The sequence below is a fragment of the Cynocephalus volans genome, chromosome 5, assembly GCF_027409185.1.
Source record: "Cynocephalus volans isolate mCynVol1 chromosome 5, mCynVol1.pri, whole genome shotgun sequence".
Classification (NCBI taxonomy): domain Eukaryota; kingdom Metazoa; phylum Chordata; class Mammalia; order Dermoptera; family Cynocephalidae; genus Cynocephalus; species Cynocephalus volans.
Window position 1 is genome coordinate 107,391,980 of NC_084464.1, and position 18,572 is coordinate 107,410,551.

General features: G+C 37.6%; 1 pseudogene; it reads right to left on the bottom strand.

Annotated features, from left to right (window-relative positions):
- Positions 1 to 17,318: 17,318 nt before the first annotated feature.
- Positions 17,319 to 17,832, bottom strand: LOC134378808 (chromobox protein homolog 3-like; annotated as a pseudogene).
- Positions 17,833 to 18,572: the final 740 nt, after the last annotated feature.

The window sequence follows — 18,572 nt, forward strand, 5'->3', positions numbered from 1 at the left end:
TTGAAAATGAAAACGTTGCTTCCATAATTAATAAGATATTTATTCAGCTATATGCAGCCTTTCACCACGCATTTAAGTACTAGATTTTTTTCATCTTATTATCACACTACAGAGAGAATAGTGGTAAGCTGATAAAATGCTCTATGGACTTTAGTATTCTTTTATCTGTCCTTCTCTGGCCTTCAGTTTACTCCTTTTTTTTTTTTCTTTGTCTTTCAATAGTTTAATTACATGTGAAAAGACTCCCAATAACACAGTTGTGTTATAGCATATTAGAATTAAATGAAGGAAAAAACCTTTTCATTATGTGGTTTTATTGTTATTCCCTTGTACATTCATTTGACAACACTGACTCAAACTGCTGTCTGTTCTCTTAAGCTCCAAATATTTTATATCCCAGAGCTCCCTCCAAGAAACTACATAATTAAAAGAAAAGAATAGCTTATTTTGCTAATACTATACAGAAATAGCACAATTTCAACAGGTTCTATTTCCATCCATTATGAGGCTGTCTTATATAAAAGAAATACTTTTCTTTATGAGTGAACCAATTCTTACCATCCTGTACCCAATGGGTACACCCTGTACCTGTACGTATGAAGTTAACCATTATAAATGAAAACAAAACCTAACCTAGTCAATGGTTTAAAGAATTATTCTCACTTTATTAAAACACACACACAACGTTAAATTCCTGGAAGAGTTTAGCTAAAGAATTTAGCCCATTCAACCATTTCCCTTACCATAAAGTGAAACCTTACTCTGAGTAAGATTACAAAAGGAACTAAGTCTTAAAGGAGGAACATCAGAGAGTGCTTGGATATTGGAAATAGTCCGTCCCTGTTCTGAAATAGTTTTGCCCTTATGACTCTTCTCCCAAAGCAGGCTTTTCTGGCATAAGTAAATTTAGCTTTATTTCCGGAACAAGTAGTCTTTCTTCATAAGTGTCACACTGAGCTGGGCTGATTTAGCTTTCTGTCTTCTTTATACCAGCCTTAGCAAGTTTCAAAATATATGGCCATTCAAAGTAAGTTGTAGTGCAAGCTTTTCTCATTTGTTTTCACTTATCAAAAAGTTAGAAGAACTATGTGAAGCCAGAGTTCTTCAGGCAAACTAAGTGAAGGTCAGGATTCACTGGTTGATAGGGATGTTTTTAAGACAGAACATGTCCAAATTCCCAATCAAGAAATTAGGCCAGAACTTATAGACTGGGAAATTTTCACTGAAACTGAAAATGGATGCACCCCAAGGCGCTCTCAGCAAGGATAAGAACCACATACACCCAAAGTCTCCTAATCACTGCATTTCTTGAAGATTTTAAATATGCTATTGTAACAAGGAGATTCTAATTTATGCTGGCAACATCTACTAATAAGGAAAAGAGGTTAACATTAAGGTAACTACAAAGCAAATGCTTTTATTTCTTGAGTATTTTATGTTTTCCTTCTTGACATGATTGTTATATACGTCTGTGTCTAGGTTTTATGTCTGCCTTTGTATATCTGCGTGATGCCAAGTTCTTTTTCACAAAGGTTCTGGCTGATGTCATTCATGACATTCTGTGGTGGAGATTTATTTCGTGACCTTATACTTTGGAAAGGACAGCCTGAAATACTCAAGAAATTGTGGGCCTTAGTAGATTATTCTATGAGTTATTTCTCTTTCCCAGAGGAAGTATTACCTACCAAAAGCAGAGGCCAAAAGAGGGTGCCTCCTGATTGCCAATATCCCTGCAGAAGAGCCATTTGAGCAGGATACCAGTTTAAAATTCAATTTGAGGCTAAGATTGTGGTCATGATACAGAGATAGTGCTTTGGCAACTTTCCATTCATTCTTGAAAACTTATGATACATCAGAAAATATCTAAAAAGGCATCAGCATGTAAAATTAACAACTGTTGCCAAATAGCATAGTATATAAGTTGTTCGACTTTTTTTAAATATGAGAAGCAAAGAAAATTCCCCCCAAAAAGTTCCCAAATTGCAGTTCTCAAACTAAATTTTTAAGACCTACTTCATGTTTAAAAGGTTTTGACATTCTGATTGCATATTTATTTTTATATTTCATGTTATTTACATAAAACATAAGTTGGATTAAAGAATAGGACCCACACTTAGCACTGGCTAATTGACCATGGCTAATAGGAAATATGGTTATTTTTAATTCTTTAACTATGTACTGCTTTGTGATGATTTTAAAATATGATAAAAATTGCACCATTTAATTTTTCTGGTGTGGTGTCTCCTTTAGCATTTATGCAATAACTAGTTATTAAGCACCTTCTATTAGCCATGCACTGGGTTAGGTACTGCAGACACTGGTCTCTGCAAAGCAGGGATCTTAAAACTCTCTGGCAAACATAATCAGTGCTTGAAGTTAAAATGGATAATCCAAACTATGAATTCAATCTTAAATCAGTATAACTTTACGTCACTCTATTCCCACTTCATCACTTCCCACAAGGACAGCCTCTGCATTATCATACTCTGAAGAGGATGATCACAAAGGAAAATCACGAACCACTTTTTATCACTCCTCACACTTCTCCAGATGTCCTCCCCCATTTTGACCAAAATGCAGCTTTAACTGCCCCCTAACACACTACCAATACCCAAATCTGTCTCTGTCTCAGCCCCTCTCCTGAGCTTCAGACCTGCACACCCAACTGCCTCCTGCTGTTCTACAGAAAACCCATTCGACATGGTCTAAAACCAAACTGACCATTTGACCCACAAACCTAATTCTCCTCCAAAAGAGCTCATCTCATTGAATGCACCACCAGCATCACATTTGGTGCCAAAAAATCTGTCCCTCCCCCACCTTCTCTCTCTGACACACACACACACACACACACACACAGAGACACACACACACACACACACACACACACACACACACACATTTGCTTAGTTACCAGGTCATCAGTTCTGATGAGAAGCCTTTAAATGTAAACAGAAGAGCTGTTATTCTGTATTTACCATTTAAGTGGTAAGACAGTCTGGAGTACAAGCTCTTAGGGTTAGTGTTTTTCTGTAATTCTACAATGTCATCATGTGTAAAACCCACATCCATCTCAGAAACATCAAACTGCAGGGAGGACACATGCTGTTTAGAATCAAGGACATACTATTTCTTCCCTTTTGTTCTCCAGGAGGATGGCCTAATATGCCCTTATGTCTTCTTGGCTTTCTCTATTTATTAAACACAGAGATAAGTGGGCTCCCTTTTGTCTTAGCACATTTTGGTTTAGGACATTTTTACCAGGTGACTGTAGGAGTTATGTGGTTAATCTATGGATGTAACACATATTGATGACCCGATTGCAGTCAGGTTGTTGAGTAAAGCCCAGGTAAATCTGAAATTCTGCAGCAGAAGATGCTGCGAGCTCATAAGAGAAAAATGAGACATCCAAAGATGAATTTAGAGCACAGATCTCCTACTTTCTTTATGATAGGACTTGACTACTTATTAGAGATACAGGTTATCCTAATGATGGGAAGAGAATGTGAGACAAACTGAAGAAGGAAGTCAGCATACAGTGCAATAAAATTTGGATGGTATTTTTAATGTTAAAATAGGACACATGGCTAAGCCGTGACCCAAACAGAATCCATTTGAGCTAGGCTGGAGACTAAATAAACCTTGCTCCCGTGCCACAGCTGATATCATAGCTGCACAAAAATATGAAATGAACAGGGCTCTGTCATCTCTTCCCACCCCTTCTCCCCCTTCCCCAGGATTCCAGAGGACTGCAGAAGAAGAACCTACTGACGTGAGCAAATGTTATTTCTAAAATCTTCATCAAGCCTTTCCCGCTTCCCCATGCCTTCTCCACTAGCTCATGCTCAAGCCTAAACTCTGGTTATTTGTCTGTCACCTGCACTTCTGCTATCGCCTTGCAACTGGTCTCCCCGCCTCTGGTCTCTCCTCACCCAAATCAGTTCTCCTCATTTTGCACTTGGCAAAAATTACAAACATACATATATATTTGTTTACTTCTCTGCTATCTTTACTTCCGAGGCTTGTCCCTAAGTTCCATGAGGTTCTATCTATAATTTCAGCAACATTGAAAAGCCTTTAGATAACGTGTACTGAATAAATAAATGAATGACACCATCAGCAGATTCAAATCTGGTCCTCGGGCAAGGTTCTTAGCCTGTCTGTGGCTCAGTTTCATCATCTCTAAGTAAGGATCACAATACTATCTATCTCAAAAGTTTTTAGGAGGATTCATAAAACAAAACTGATACATGTAAAGCACTTAAACAGTGCTTTTCTTCCACATTGGAAGAAATCAGTAAGGTACAGTTATTCTGATTTATTATATTATTGCTATTATCATTATCATTAAACTTCCCTTAAAATACTCATAGGTACCTCTTGCTTTTTCCAAGTGACCTTGGAAAAATACATCAAATCCAGAACGGTCAGGGACACAAATGATTCAGGGCATCCCATTCCCCTGCTTTACAGAACCACTTGCAATTCTTTTCTCACCTCCATGCCTTGATGAAAACATGCTTCCCCTTCTTCGCTGGATATTTATTCCTTACTCATTCTTCAAGAATATCTTCAGGCATTCCCTATTCCAGGAAGACTACTGAGCTCTAGCCTCCCCTGGTCTAGGTTAGGGGCACCTCTTCTGTGCTGCACATGTGCCCTGTGTTACATTCATCAGAGCACTGGTAACCACCAGCACTACTAGACGTATTGTAGATGTTCCTCAAATACATACTTAAACAAGATAATAAAACCCGGGTATTATCTTGGAAATTCTTGACCTGCTGACAAATTAGCATCACAGCAGTGCAAAAATAGAATTTTTTTCAAACAGAATATTGGCCATACCTGTTCTTAAAGTTGTCTGAACATCTTCTCAAGTTGCTTAGCTGTCCCTCTCTTTTACCTGCCCATCCCTACCACCAATGTCTGCACCAGCAGTACCACCAAATTTCTGTTATTGCTAACTCAAAGCATCTTCACCATCTCTTTTTTCCTTGACCTCTGATTCATGCCTTTATGCTATCTCTTCCACTGAAATAGAATTTCCCCAACACCAGTTCCCTCCTTATTGGGAAGTCTTGTAACTCTTGCCTAGAAAATTATTGTTTACACCTTGCTATAAGTGAGTGATGGAGACTGGTAGCTAAATTCAACTTAGCAGTGCCAGCTCAAAGAGATTCTGTCTCCAGTGAAGGCAGAGCCTGAGGGGATTTAATCCTACTAGTGTCAAGAAAACAGAACAGGAATGTTCAAGACTTCACCAAATGTTTTATAGCTGAAACAAAAGAACTGAAGAAGAGAGACAATACACAGAGCTGGAGGGATGCAGGAGAATCCAAAGGCACAGCTGCAAAGGTGCAGCCAGTCAAACCAGCTGCCTCTTTCTTCAGCCATTCTTCACTTGGTCCAGGACATGAAATAAATTGGAAAATTGTGTATTATAAACACAACCAGAAAAATGTCATGTTATAGACACAGCTGAAGTATGTCTCTAAGTCAGATGAGATAGAGAAATTAACAAGCAATTTGGGAGGAATAGGAAGATATATTGAAAGTGTTTACATTGTAAACTATATTTATTTATATAATCAGATCAATAACAATCTCAATTTACATTTCCTTCCAGTTCTGTTTTCTGCAAGTTCTTTTTAATCATCCTTGGGTTTCTTCATTCTCTTCACAATTTTAATCACAATACAAAAATAATAAGGACTTAGTGCAATTACAAAAATGACAGAGTATTTTCCAACATTTTAATATTGTATAAAATGGTTACCCTATACAGCATCTATTGTTCTTGACATAAAAGGTTTTCAGTATATATGCACATACCCTGAGCAACCCATCTGACTTTTCTTGGCTTTGGTTCCATTTTCATAACACAAGGAGTATAATATTTTCTTTTTTTAATTTCAAAATAAACAACTTATCACTGGGAAATGTTTTTCAACAAGTGAGTCAATACATTCTGTACAGAATAGCAACTATGACTCAGGGCCACGGGAGAAGTTTCCCATAATAAATTATGATGATTAGTGTTAGTAGACAAAGTGCTTCAGTTCCTGTAGCAAATTCTTCCCAGCTCCTTTCATTAATCAGTCTGCTTACCTGGCTTTATCGTTGGTGCCAGGCCTTTCAACTTGGTTCTTGAACCAATTAATACGTAATTTAAATCAAAAGCATGTTTAAAATTCTATCAGAGTACCCTAGAGTGACTGGGGTAAAAGAACCAAAGTACGTAATCCTGAATTAATTCCATAAGCTTGTCTGTAAAAGTAATTGATTATTGCTTACAATAATAATTTTTCTGAAGCAGAAAAAAAATTTTTTTTCTTTTTTGGTATCCCTTTCCATGTGCAACAAACAGTATTATCTGCACAGTTTAATGGCTGATATTCATGAGATAAAAATATCTTACTAAACCCACATCCACACTGCCTGAAAGATTTTTCTTGAGTTTTTCTATAAAGTCAATTTCTCAATATTGGTGGTAACCAAGGATAAAACTCACAAACATCTGAAATTTATAAGATAACAGGTGAAAGAAGGTGACCCATTGCCAGCTCCCTGATCAGCTTCACTGATTTTATGAATGGAGAAGTGAATGACAAAGACCCCCACTTACCAGGTTCCCCCCGTGACCTGTAGATAGATGTGACAATCTACTTGCCAAGAATGAAAGTGAAAACAAAGGACTTGGCTTGAAAGCTGTGAGGCACTGTCAACTGGTGATCACAGAGTCTTGGATTATTTTTATTCCTGTTCTCAATGTAAACAAACTGGTGCTAATAGCTATCGAGATCCCTACCACTATATAAAATGGTTGCCCCAGACTGGGTATTAGTTCATAGACTTCAGTGTATGTGACAATCTTCTCTTGAAATAAAATCTTCACTTGACTAATTCTGTTGAGCGAAAATGAATTTAGTCTTTACTTTTTACCCACGAGACATACACACTCCCACCCCCAACATACACACACACACACACACACACACTTCACACTTGTGAAGACCCACAATTATGTTCACTTTCTGGTGGCCATGTGACTTAGGAGAGCCTAGATCCCTTGGCAGGCTTGTGAGGTGATCTTGGGGGTTGGGAGGGTGTGGAATGAAATTCAATTAATCTAGTCATAATCAGTCACAGTCATTCCATTCTCCTTCCTAGTGAATGGTGATATGATACAATTAGAGCAAAAGTGACATAAAGGGAATATGCTGGGGAGTTCCGGAAAATTTTTCTCTTACTTTAAAAACCAGAAATATCCAAGAAAGTAACTCCTCTTTCTGCCTTTGGAGTTTGTAGTGATGCTAGGAGCTGCTGCAGCTATCTTAAAATAATGAGGGTCAAGTCTGAGGATGAGTGCCAATACCCTGAGAGGACAGGGCACAAAGATAAAAAAAATATGAGTTTTTGATGACATTACTGACCTGTTCAGTTGTCTGATGTGGGAACCAGTTTACCTCAAGTCTTCCACATGTGTGAGATAATAAAAATCATTATTCTTTGAGCCATTTTGTTAAAACAAATTTATTTGCAGTTGAAAGCATCTCATCTGACACAACAGTCAAGGTTCTTTGCTCAATATCTTCCAGATACACTATTTTTCCAGAGAAAAAGAGCCTGTGCAAATGTAAAATAAAATAAAATAAAGTACAAATTGAATTAAATAATCATCAGAACAATCTCCCACCTTTACTTTTTGTCTAAATATAATAATTCTATTTGTCCTTGTAATTTTATGTGAAGATGTTAGAATTCTCTTCTGTACATACATAGTAAGAAACTATAACTCAACGGTACACAGTACAATGTGGAGTGATACCCACAGCCTCTGGATTCAAGTAGGCAGGGATCTACCTACTAGAGGTAGACCTGCCCTTCCCTAACTATGTAATTGGGCAAATAACATAAGCTTCTTCCACATCAGTTTCTTTATTAGTACAATGGGGATAATGATCGTACTTAGTTCTCTGAGTTAATGTTGGCATAACGAGCTAATCACATACCTGGCTCAGTATTTAGCATATAATAATGATTTAGTAAATAATGGCTCCAAAAACATTGTAATATCTATGCAAACACCAATATTACAAGGAAATGAGTTGAGGTGTTCGCTGTATCAAAAATATCAACCTACAAAGTACAGCTATATAAATTTATACTGGTAATGTTACTAAGAAATAAGAAAAATCCAAAAAATTCCTGTAGGATTTGTGAAAAAAGTCTAAATCTCAGTTTTCCTGTCAAAAGAGCAAGATCAAATTCAGTTAAACTATGATTATTCAGATAATAGTGTGTTAGCTTTATTTACAGGTAATGCAGTTCATCATAAAAAATTGTATCTAAAACCTACTGTGTAAAACTTAATTTAGTACATAAAAAATATAAAGCAAAATTCTTCAGCTTTATTTAAACACATAAATGAAAGGGTTGAGTATTAGAAATGCTAAAGGTTCAAATGAAGGCTTTCTTTTTAACTCAAGGTAATTTTTTGTTGCCTCTTAGAAACAGAGGTGAAAATTACGATGAAATCAAATTAATTTTAAAAACAAAGGGAGAAATAAGAAATACATTTCCAATAATCAATGCAGTATATTTGACAATATATTAAACTATAGAGACAGAGAAAAATAGTCTTCAATTGTCAAAGACTGCACAGTGATTATAGGTTGTTGGCAATAAATATGTATGTATAAAGAGGTAAAAGCAATTAGCAAGTTTTTAAATTAGAATCTGATTTAGACTTATATATTGTTAAGAGTAATTATTTTTTAAACGATTTGCTCCAATAATACTTTAAATCATTCAACAAATATTTATTTAACACCTATCAGACATCAAGCCATATAGTTCCAAGTACTATAGGTGAACGAAACATGACCGTTCTTAAAGGACATCACAGTCCACTTAGGGAGATGGATATGTGCTCTAACATGGATATGTTCACAGTGCTATAGAAGATATTTATGGCACTGAAATTTGAAGATTTGAGTATTTCCATTTCAACAATAATAATTGCTCAATGTGATAATTATATCTACAAACAGATATGAAAACAAATATCAATGGATGAACTAGGTAATTAGTTCCTTGCCCATTAACTAGCATCTGGGGTCTGCATACATGTCTCCCGTACCAAACCCCTGAAGCCAGTTTCATACATCTTTTTAATTCTTGCAGTGCCTGATTTGGTGTCTTACAACAGGCACTCAACGTCCCTTGAATGAATTCAGCATGACATTCTAAAAGCCCATTTGTTTCTTTGTCTATCTAGGCAGTGTAACATGGATACACCTGGTTTAAACAAAGGCCCTACCATCTTGATACTCCTTTTATTAAGTAATATCCCTCTTATGTAAACTTGTTGACCCTGAGTTTCTTCATTTTTAACATGGTATGGCTCCACTGACCTTCACGATAGTAAAGATGAAATAATATGATATATATGACTTCTCTAGCAAATAGGAGGCACTCAATAAATATTATTGCCTTTTTTCTTTTTACTTCTCTTCCCTGCCCATTCTATATGAGCAAACATAATAAAAAATGTTTTTCAGTTAATATATTCAAAAGACAATTAACAACAGCTAAGTATTTTGAGCCTGCTTTGGTTACTACTAATATTTTCACATCAAACATATTAAGTGTAGGTAGAATTATTTTATACCACAAATTTACTTTACTAAATTATGGACTACAAATTACTTTATAAACAAGGCAAAACTATTTTGTTGAAGGAAATTATTGTATGTGCAAATAGGACTAAAATTTCTGTTACTAGAATAAATATCTTCTTACAGGGCTTCTGCTGATTTTTTCATAGCCCTGACTCTAAGGATAAAATTAATTACAGAAAATCTTATTAAAGGACTGACATGCCTCTCTGCCTGAGGAATTTTAAGTTAGAAGTCATTTTACCCAAGTCACAGAAAATAGATGCAGGCTGAAGAACAGAGAGAAATGTGTGTACCTACATCTGCCAAGTCACACCATTTGGGGTCCATTTCAGTCGGCAGTGTTCGGACTTGGTGTCGGCATGCAATACCTGCTCCATGAAGTTGACCCCAAACTCCAAGGGAGAGTTAGGCATAATAATATGGATGACTTCATGAAGGAAACACACACCTTGGATGACTGTTCTTGGCCAGCACTGGTCTTACATAATTCTCACAATAAACTTAAAAAGTAAGCAGTATTGCCTCATTTATAGAGCAGAAATCAGACTCTAAGGTTAAGTAACTTTCTCAAGGTCACAAAAACAGGTCTATCAGGTGGCAAAAACTTGTAATAGTCAGGGTTCTTCAGAGAAACAGAACCAATAGCATATATAAAGATACATAAGAGAAGATTTACTTTGGGAATTGGTTCACTTGATTATGAAGGCTGAGAAGTCCCATGATCTGCTATCTGCATGCTGGAGAAACAAGAAAGCTGGTGATAAACTTCAGTCTGAGTTCAAGTTCCTGAGAGCAGGGGGAGAATTCACCCTTTCTGTACATTTTTGCTCTATCCAGGCCATCAATGGATTGGATGATATCCACCCACATTGGTGACGGTGATCTTCTTAACTCAGTCTACTGATTCAAATGCTAATATCTCCCACAAACAGACACACCCAGAAACAATGTTTTAACAGCTATCTGGGCATCCCTTAACCCAGTCAAGTTCATACTTAAATTAACCATCACAGCTGTGTGTCTAACCAAACCTCATTTGTCTCCTTGTTTATCTGCTGGGGCTTTCTAGAACAATGCTGCTGAAAGAGCCTGTCAGCAGTACTTATCACCCATGTGCATGGAGGAAAGAAGCTTGTGCCTAAAAGTAAATTGCTGCATGCACACACTGCCTAAGCCCATTGACACTGTGTGGCAAGACTTTCTAGATGGAGGAAGCGGTGCATATGTTCTGGTGCATGTTCTTTATTGTCTGGGACCACTCTGAGCAGTTGCTCTAGAAGTTGTTCAATGTGCCTGTCTTCCTCCCTGCTGCATCATGGTACTTCCTTTCCTAACTGTTTACTTGTTTGTCTCTGCAGCTAGACTGTGGATTCTTTGTGACAAGGATTTGGGTTTACTTTGTTCCATTGGATCCACTACCATTTGACTAGAATTGGCATGTGGGGTGAAACCTACTTATCATCCCACGAATGAATGTTTCCTGGGGGCATTTTCAGGGCACTTCTCGGGCTTTGTCCAAAGAGCAGGTGGTGAATGAGGATAACTGGATTAACAGACATCTTAAAGACTCCCACAATAATGACCTCAGGGGTCTTTGGCAGGTTGCCCCAAGGAAAGCATTAAAAATTAAGAACTGCTGCCTCTGGATTCCACTGGAAGTCACATGGCAGCAGCTCACAAGGAAATAAATACCTAACTGGGTAGCGTTCAGTCCTGCATACACCTTCTCTGAAGCCTCTGGGGGAAGAGCATCAAGTCTGCTAGGAACGGACTATTTTTTAACCAAAGCTGATAACATTTTCTTAGCCAACCAACTGGTTGCCTAGTCTCTTTAGCCATATGCATGTGTGCAAATGTGTGTGTGTGTGTGTGTGTGTGTGTGTGTGTGTGTGTGTGTGTGTGTGTGTGTGTGGCCAGCATATGACCTACACTATCTGAACAATTGGATTTCAACCTGTACCCTGCTCTACTAATGCCCCCCCAGAGGATCCTGGGACCACTCCATTCATTCCCACTTAACAAACATGTTTTTCTTGCCTTCCTTTGATTGGGAACTCTGATAGGAAATGAGAAATCAAAGATAACAATGTGTGAATCCTGCTGTTTGGAACATTCCAGCCTACTGGATGAATAGGTTGTTTTAATATAATGTGATAACCAGTGTGAGAAAAGTATGCACAGGATAGGGGGCACAATGCTGAGCCAAGGACAAAGCCACAGGTCATACTGCCTAGGTGGAGTTCTGAAAAACAGATGAGAGGGAGTCACACAAAGGGGAGGGAAAGGGAATTCCAGAAAGAGAGAACAGCATGAGCAAAGCCACAGGGTCAGTGCAGGGCATGTGTAGTACAGAAAAACAAACCATTTCATATTTAATGGAATGAAAGACTGGAGATTTGACATGGGACTGGAGAGGTAGGCAGGAGCAGGGATAGAGGGCCTTTGTCAGACTTAGGAGGTTAGGCTCAACTTCATCCTCTGGTTGAAGACCACCCATTGGAACACAACTAAGCAAGAGAGGGGCAAATTCATATCTGCATTTTCAATAGACCACTCTGGCAGCCAGAAGATCATTAGGAGGCTGTTAGAGAACACAGAAACAGATGATAAGCAGAAATTGAGGTTGAACAGAGAACAGGATCAAGAAATATGCAGGAGGACCTGGGAAGATCTAGTGACTGATTGGAGGAGGGGTGAGCCAGATCTCAGTGTCCAAAGGGTCCACAGTTATGCTATTGACTTTGAATAGAACACTGGGCCAGGGAGAGGGAGTCTGGAAGTGGAGCAGGCTTGGTCAAGAGCAGGCGAGCCCACACTGCTATTTTGAACATGGCAGTTTAAGGGATATACAGGCAAAAATGTCCAGCCAGCAGATTTATATATGATGTTGCAGCTTAGGATAGCAGAAATAGTTTTGAGAGTAACCAGCATATAGACCAGAGGTTGCAAACTGGCAGACATGGGCCAAATCTGGCCTGAAAACGTTTTGTTTGTCCTCTTGGGCACTGACTCATGCAATATTCAAAAAGATTTTTTAATCCATTTCTATAGTGCCAATGTGTAAAATATGAGTTATTTTATATAAAAATCCAAATTTATGACCCCTCTTGAAAAATCAGAAGCTCTGGGAACATTGGGCCCCCATTATCTTGTGGTGCCAATTGTGGAACCAAGCAGCCACTGTCCCCCTTCCACCAAGTCTTGGCCCTGACTATTGTTCACCCTCTACTGAGATCAGGATCAGCTGCTATGTTCATCATCAGAGGTAAAAGTGAAATATTTAGTGTATTTCTGTTACCATAAAATATTAGAATTAATACACCTACATTATCTCTCTGGCCCCTGAAGCAGTGGATTTGCAATTCCTGTTTTAGCCTTGGCTTAAGAAAATAAAAGCTTAGTAGAAATACATTCTGTTTTTTAAATGAACTAACACTACCAACCTGTCCATCGCCTCTAAGTGTCAATATCCATTAGTTACCAGGTGCTGTTCTTACACAGTAGTGGTGTTTGAGGACAGGCAGGCAAAAGTAAGTTCCTGAAAGTGTGCACAGTCGGAACTCAATAAAACCTACCAAAGCCTTGTATTCCTATGTATTTACCATCTATCTGAAACTCTATGCGGTTAATATAAATATGCGGGTCAGATATTTTGGTCAAATCATCCAAATTTAACTAATAAAACTTCTTCCTACAGAATACAACAACAGATGAACGACCAAAAAAACCCATGACATAAGCTAGTGATTGATAACAATGGCAAAATATTTAGAGTTTGGAATATCTGGTGTTCAGTGTTTTCTTTCCATTTAAACATGGGAAAACAGAAGCACAAATGTAATTTGATAAAATTCATTTTATATTTAACTGGGGGAATAATCTCATAACTTGAGGCCAACTGTGTACCATTAGACTTCGTTGTCTACTGCTACTTGAGACAAAAGAAAATCTGGATGCATTAAAATCTATGTTGTTTAAAAACCTCACTTTAGTCAAACTGACAACGTGTGTTTCACTTTCATTACTTTCTCTTTACTTCATCCCCAGAAGTATAAATAGATCATGAAGGGATCAAAAGACAAACCACAGAAATGGAAAGGAAAAGGGGACAGACACTCTGCCATCCCATTCGCGGGCCGTCTAAAGTTCCAGCTTCCTAATCTGACAGTGACAAAATGGCTCAAGGAACAATTGAGAACTGTCAGGGCCAAATTTTAATCTAGCTTCTTCTTCAGTGGAATCATCCCAGCATGTTTTCACCTTACATTTTCCCTTCATATTAATACAATGTAGTGATTTAGAACACTTTTTCACCATCAGGAAGGAATATATTTGCAAAGCTTTTAAAAGATAAGCTTGTGGTGTTAAAGTTATATATTTATTCCCCCCCCAAAAAAAATCTAGCAATAATCTTATCACTTGTCACATTTGGGATAAAGTTATTGAAAGAAAATTGATTGTAATTTAGAAATAAAATGAATATTTACATACATAATTCATACAATATTTTCTGAATCCTCTCCATGAAATTCCTAGAACATTGCCAGGTCATATCTAGCATTCCTAGTCATGTCAGAAATGCTGGACAAGGTCTCTTGGATACTGTTATACTTGTGTGTAATTAATAGAAAATATTATATAGTACATGCCCCGAAAAGTAAGAGGATAAATTATATAAAGAGGCACAGAAATAATGAAAAAATTAGCCTGCATGTTCATTCAACTCACCTGCAAATGCTCATGCTTTTACTCCTGCCTCCAAGTGAGGATCACAGGGTACAAGCTGCCCTTGGCTCCAAGACCAATCCCTGACCTTTTCCAATCACACCATTTTTTCCTGCACTCTACCCCCAAAGACTTCTGGTCACTTTGGGATTGGTTCATTTCTGCTTTCTAGGAAACCACTAGTCCCATCGCAGCTGTTGATGGTTGAGTCTCCTCCTCTCTGAGATAAATGCCTCGCCAAAGGATGCAAGATCTTGATTCATATGGTTAAGGAGAAAGGGCCCTAACCTCTTCTATAGTCAGTTGCCTTCAATATCCCCCAACACATTTTTTTACTGTCCTGTCCAAAGCTGCTTTCTGTTCCCACTTGAATAGCCTGTGTGTTCCTCTGCCTTATCTCTTTCATAATATATTGCACATAGATATGATGGGAGACCATTTCCGGTGATGATAAACATCTTTGTTAACAAACAAAGGTGTCAAAACATCTTTGACAACTTAGATACCTCCTTCACTATCAATTTAATCATGAGAAAGAAAATCCAAATCCTTCAAATAGCACTGAAACCAAAGATAGCTTGAATGCCCCTGCTGAAGTCTCAGAACATTGATTTCCACATACACTGCTAACTTTGGTTAGACTAACCTGTGCCTTTTTAAAGAATCACTAGTCCCAAATCTTTATTAGCTTCATCAGCTTCATTCTTGCTTTGGTTTCCTGTGCATGGAAGGAAGACACTTTTAATGACATTTGACAGAGATGCTGTAAGCCATGAATGTCTCTGCAGATGGGGTAATGACATTGAGAAGACAACATTCATGCAGTTCTGAATCAACCTTTGTTCGAGGTTATCCAAAGAAGGAAGGATCCTATCACAAGATAAAAAATGGATATTGTGATTCATCTGTAACTCTACTCAAAATAGATTCCTGTTCACACACTACTCTACTTTTCTGTGAGAAGGAATAATAAAATATAAATCATGTTATAGAGTTACTCATTCTAATAAAGCTAAAAGGCACCTGATAAATTTTAGAACACTTTGGAGCACTTACTCTGCTTTGCCTTTCCTTCTCAAACACACAGGCAAATGTGATGCTACCAATCTTGTCACCCAAATTCATAATTATAAGGAAGAAAATAAAACATAAATTGTCACTGCATTAGCCATCATATTTATTTGTCTGTTCAGTCCAGTAATGGCCATAAAAGCCAATCTTATTTTTAAAAGCCAAAATGTAAAATAATTAAGTTGTTGTTTTAACTCTCTTGAGTGTGCAGATTTATTTTACTGCAAATTTTTTTAAAATAAATAAAAAATAAATCTAGTCTGTACCATTTAGCCTTCCATGACAGCCTGTTAACACAGCAGGAAAGGAACAGGTGAGTGTTTAGTTTATAGATTTCTGTAACTGCAATGAGCATCATGTCGACCAGATTGGGTGGCCACAAGAAATAGTACCTGAGAAAACAATCCAAAGCTGCCTGGGTGTGATACAACTGCCCTGGCTTATTTTGAGAAGGAAAAACTCCTGCTGTATTCTTCTTTAACTCAAAAGTTAATTCCTTCCTTTGAAAAAAAATTTGCAAAGTAGGACAGGATGCTTTAACAGCAACAATAACTATTCTAACTCACCAGAAAGTCAATGTTAGCCTGCTTTGTTCACCTTAAATTCCATGGATTTTAAAACTTCCTTTCTGGCCATCTTTGACACAAGATAAAAAGATACATAACAAAATGCATTCCCTGACTGAATACTGGCTTGCAGAATTATGCACTGGCCAACCCAGGACCTGGGAATGCCATGTGGACAAGCAAACTCTACTTCCTCACAGGCACCTGTCCCTGCCCTAAGCAGTTACAGAAAAGGGATATGACTCTGTTCTGAAATCCCTTCACCAGCATTTCCTTCCACCACTCAGTGTGTATTCAATGTATATAAGAGGACCACATACACAAGTTGAGGCTTCCATTGATATCAAAGAGAATATTCAAAAGAAGACACTCAAAAAAAAGGAAAAATGCAGCCCTATTTTTGAGGTCATTATTGCTGTAAATAATTACAGCAAAGACATATCCATCTAGCAATCTGTCTCGATCATTTTCCTCCCTACATTAAATTATTTAAATGAACATTGTCTCTGACATAATTTTGTTAACTTTGACTCTAAGAGCAATGCATTTGACAGCTCTTAACCTTCAAATGCCATCACTGCACAATCGAGACCTTAGATAGCCAAGATACCTCCTGTTTATTTATTTTCTTTACTGTGATCATGCTGCTACTCTGTAAGAAAATGTCACCTTCTGTTGTATTAGCACAGTCATAACCTTATTTTGCATTCCAAATGAGGGTATGTCATGATAAATAATGCCAACTTTAATTTTCTTTTATTTTATACTAAAATACAGAGAAAACAATGCTTTGCCCACTTTCTTCCAGCATAGAAATTCTGAGAATTAGTGCATACTTTATAAACCCTTCAGAGTCTACCCCTCCAATTTACAGAAAGAGAAACTGAGGCACAAAGAGAGCAAATGACTTGTCCTAGGTCACTCACAGCATTAGTGGCAGATGCAGGTACAGACTCCAACTCCAAGCTACTAGGGTAGTGCCCTTTACTTCCCACCACACTTCTTTCTTTTATTTTTATTTTTATTTTTACTACTACAGGAAGCATTTATTTATTTGTTCAAAGTAACCAGTGCAATTGATGAAAAAAAAAAAACTTATCTAATATTACTTCAAAACAAATATATCAAACTTGATTTTCATTAGAATACTGCTATTTCTTCACACTGATAAATCAAAGACCAAGCCCCAGATTATGTATAATGTTATTATTATACATTAATATGTAGTATATTATATATTACGTGATATATATATAATACAATGAAACAATTATTGAGCTTCCTCTTCTCGACAAGAACACCAGGTTAGTCTCTCTTCATAAAAAGCAATTATGATTTGCAGACACTTCCTATTTGCCTCTTTTGCCAGCACCGAGTCTGCCTCCTCTGAATCTGTCCATTTCATGAGAAACATCACTTCTGCACTGCTGTCTGTGGCACCGACTATTTATTCAGGATCAAGGCCTCTGGCAAGGCCCCTTTGTTTGTCAGCAGCGTCTCTTTTCTCCAATTTGCTATCAGCAGATTCACTCTCAGATAAAGATTTTCTCTTTGTAACACCTTTCACTTTACCAGCTTTATGAGAACTAAAAAGTGCTTCAATTAACTCTGGACAATCTAAATTTCCTTCAGGTTCCAAGGTATTGTCAGCATCTGTAAATCCCTTCCACATCAGGAAATACTCCATGTACTGTTTTTCTTTGGCCTCTGCCTCATCGACTTTTTTACTCTTTCCATTCTGTTTACTTTCCATTTTTTTGTAATGCAGTTTTATTGGAGGCCATGTTTTATCACAGCCTTGAAGAGCTACTGGTCACTACCTCCAAGCTGCTCTGGGTTACAGGTCTGTGCCATCTCTTCAAAACTTACTTACTTGGCTTATGATATAATAAAATGAAAGTGATCTTATGGTTAAAGAAAGCCCAGAGTGTAACTAGTAACTTTCGATTCTCAGAACTTTCTGTGTTAGAAGAGACACCATAAAAAGTGTATGTGAGCGGAAGCCAAGGGGAGTTTCAGCCCAAGGACTGACACCAAGCAGGTCTGTGTTCCGGTGCAAGAAGCCTCTAGTCACGTGCATCTCTTTACCCCAGGACTCTTTGCTCACTCCAAGGAACCTTGGTAGCAAGTGACAGAAAATCCATTGAAAGTGACTTAACAAATGAAAGGAAAATTTAATGGCTTTTGTAATGGAAAAGTCCAAGGGAAGCTTCAGACCTGGCAGAATCTAAGGGTTAAAACAATGTCAAACAATTAAGAACGTCTCCCTATTTCTCCCACTACAGTACAAATAAAACAAACATCAGAAGACTCTGAAAGGAGGAGTGAAGGCAGATTGACTACAGACCTTGGTACCCAAGGAATGACATCATGGTGAGTTCTCTGGGTTTTCTTTTTGCCTCATATATCCCAGACTTAAAGCTGGAGGAGCCAGAAACTCATAAACACCAAGAAATTCTGACAAAAGGAGCCCCCCCAAAAATATGCCCTCTAGCCAAAGGACTAGCAAAGGGAAACCTAACAA